Genomic DNA, 3,848 nt, shown 5'->3' with positions numbered 1-3,848 from the left:
GGGGGGCGTAGCACAGGCGTCACTTCTCTCTAAATGCTCAAGCTGATAAGTTCACAATGTCTCACTATTTTGATTGAAGTTTCAATGAGTTTTCTGTAGAAGCAAATCCACTAGCTGATTGGGGTTATGAATTTTATCCTTTTGATTGGTTCGTAGTAACAAAGGTAACATTTGCTGATAATGTCGAAATTCACCTTAAAATTATCGATATTGATAGTGAAGGTGACTTTAAACACACTATTAAGTCACCAAAAGAATATTCAGTGGATAATGTCAGAAGTTTTAATTCTCATTCATGGGAATTGAATGTGAGTGGGAATCGCATATTCTTGTGAGAGTTTCATGGTAACTATAGGTGTTGAGTATTAAGATACCACCCCGAGTGAAATAGGTCTGAGAATATGTAAGTATTTTTAGATATGCTAGCTCATTCCGATTATACTTACATATTGTCGGAGAAAACACTTTAACAATAACGACTGGGTGCTTGTAAAGCAAAAGAGCTCAATTTTTTACACATGCATAATATTGATAAACAGTTTGATTGAACTCTTGACTGTCAGTTGGAAACCAAGTATGATATGGATATTATGGAACTTAGATTATTGTAGAGATTAGGATTCACTTTAATCTGACAGTATAGCATTAGATTATTGAGCAATAGATGTAGAGAGAGTGAGAGAGAGAGATAGGGAATTTCTCAATTCACTTTAATCTGTCAGTATAGCTTTAGATGTAGAGAGAGAGAGGGAATTTTTCCCCCAGAGGGAAATTATTTTTTCCCTCATCAAATAGTTGATAGTCGATAATCAATATCCACCCCCCTCATCTATACTGGGGAAGGAGAAGGGAAAATCTATTTGAGAGAGAGAGATATCTCTCTCCTTCTTCATCCCCCTCGTCCTCACTGGGAGAGAGAGAGAGAGAGGGAGGAAGATTGGATTAGATTAGAGAAAGAGAGAGAGAGAGAGAGAGGAGAGAGAGAGAGAGATTGATTGATTGATTGATTGATTATATGCCTTTATTAGGGTGGAGTTAGGACTCCTGGTCCTCTCTACCACACAACCCTTTACAATAGAAGAAAAATTCACATAATAAAACGGAAAAAAAGATTACATATTATGTAATAAGATTACATAAGATTAACATAAGTAAATAAAACTCTTAATCAAAATACAATTACAGATAATAAAAGTGAATTTTAAACTTAATTTATTAATACAATTGGAAACAATATTTCAAATTCCACTAGAAAAATCATATAGGAAAACTTATCAGAAATGAAGAAATTAAGATCTAATCAAGTTGCCACTCATTCACACATGCACACAAAACAACCCTAAAAACAAAGATTTTACAAGGTATAATAATTATCATAAAATAGTATAAGATGAAATATTTTGTATCTGTAGTTGCATAAAAGGTAAAAATGAGTTAAATTTATGTAGATTGATACAATGTAAATACCTAATCTGTGCTACCAGATCTCAGCCAATTCAATACTGCCGCGCCAAACAGAGCTCGATCGCCAATACTCTTCACAGTTGGAGGCAACAGATTCCAGATCCGGCAAGCTGATACATGGAATGATTTATTATACATAGATGTTCTATGGTTTGGAATAACCAATAGTTGGGAGCCCTGCCTGGTACCTCTCACACTACAATCCCCAATAAAAACAAATTTATGAGCTAAATAACCTGGGGTTCTAAGATGTAACAGGTCATGAAGCAGCATCAGAATGTGATACTCCCTCATTTGCTTGAGCTTTGGCACATGTAGTTGCTGGAAAAATGGGGTGATATGATCATCTCTTCTTAGATTGAAGATGAACCGGATGCAATAGTTCAGAGTCCTCTGCAGTCGCTCAGACAAGGCCACAGTCATGTCATTGATCAAAATGTCACCATAGGAGAAGTATGGGGAAATAATGACTTAACCAGCATCACTTTCACATGAAGTGGAATAAAGTCACTAACCTTCTCAAGCGAGTGGATACCTGCAAATACCTTATTACAGGTGGTGTTGATTTGCGTCGTCCAGTCAAGTGTTTTGTCTATTGTCAGTCCCAGATTTGTAACAAAGTCACTGTAATTCAAATTATAGTCGTTTATTTTTATGTATGGTCCATTATCAAAGTTGAAACCTCGGCGAGTCATGAGTTCAGAGTAGTCAATAATTATTGCCTTGGATTTCGTTTCGTTAATTCTAAGTCCATGTTCATAGTCCAGTCTGTAAGAGTCTCAAGTTCACTATTCATATTGTCAACTGTAGCAGTAAAGTCGTTCAAATCAAAGTGGATGTACAATTGCAGGTCATTGGCATATAGGTGCTGTTTGCAGAATTTGAAGATATTGGTTACATCATTAATATATATAATGAACAACAGAGGCCCAAGTACAGACCCCTGGGGAACGCCCCTTCCTAAAATGTGATAGCCAGATGAGAACCCATTGTACTTAACAGATTGGCACCTGTTACTCAGGTAGGAACCGAACCAATCCACTACATGAGTGGAGAACCCCAAATTCCTCAGTTTTTTCAACAGGAAAGGGTGGTAGACGCAATCGAAAGCTTTACTGATATCTATCAGCACTAGCAGAGTAGCCTGTCTTCCATCCATCGCTCTACAAATATCCTCAGTCACACAAAGCAATGCAGTGGTGGTACTGTGGCCTTTCTTAAAACCAGATTGAGAAATCACTTAGAGAGTTGTTCATTGTAAGATAATATTAACCTGCTGATGCACACCACCCTCTCTAATCCTTAGAAAGGGGTGAGAGAATATGTATGGCCTGAAGTCAGAAGGTGAAACAGGATTGGTATTTTTTTGAGGGGTAAGACGGCTGAGTATTCCAGTAGGTTGGAAAAATGGAAGAAGAAGTGAAAAGTTATACAAATGTGTTATATAGGAGAGTGACAGGAAAGTATCTCTTATGAACTTTATAGGAAGAGAGTCCCCACCAACTGCATTGCTGCTGATCCTGTTTAGGCAGTGGAAAACTTGAAGTTCCGAAACTTCAGAAAATTTGAACTCATTTTCAAGAGCATTTACTTGGAGAGTGTCAGCATATGCACGGGCACCCTCATCACTGACTGGGACATTGCAGAATAAAGAGTTGAGCTCTTCAAGGCTATGAGTGATGTTAGGCAGTTTCTTCTCTTTACCCAACCCCATACTTTTTATGTTTCTCCAGATACTTGCAGAGGAACGATTGTCTGTCAGTAGGGCTCAAAAGTAATGGGATTTCGAATTTTGTATCCTCAGCTTACAACGATTCCTAAGCCTTTTGTACTCTGCAAACATCATTGGACACCCACATCTCTTAGCCAAGCGGAATTTTTTGTCACACTCATTCATAAGCTGACGTATGTCCGGTGTTATCCAGGGAGCTGGTCTCCTAGTTACCTTTTTGCTCCTCAACGGCACATGTTTATTGAACAGTTCGCACATAATTTGTTGGAATACTTCCAACTTCTCATCAATAGTAGCAGCCATGACAGCATGATGCCAAGGAACAGAGAAAAGGTCAGCAAACAACTCCGAGTAATTAATATTCTTATAATCACGGTATCTTATGATTCTTGCTTGTGACTTGGGAGCTTTCACAGCATAAATGCAATAAACCAGATCATGAGCTGAGACACCAGGCACTGGCACCTGTCCATGACTCTTCACAGCATCAGCATCACAAACAGTGACAAGATCCAACAAAGTGTGGGAAGTGGCTGTGTGGTGTAGCAGAAGTATTGTCATATTGCAAGTAAAAATATTGTCTTTAGTTGTGTCAAGTCAAAAGTGTCATGTCCAGCAAGTCTGTGTTAAAGTCACCCATAACAAGACATGA

Source organism: Nilaparvata lugens, chromosome 3, assembly GCF_014356525.2.
Source record: "Nilaparvata lugens isolate BPH chromosome 3, ASM1435652v1, whole genome shotgun sequence".
NCBI classification, from domain to species: Eukaryota; Metazoa; Arthropoda; class Insecta; order Hemiptera; family Delphacidae; genus Nilaparvata; species Nilaparvata lugens.
Note: the sequence above shows the minus strand (reverse complement) of the source record.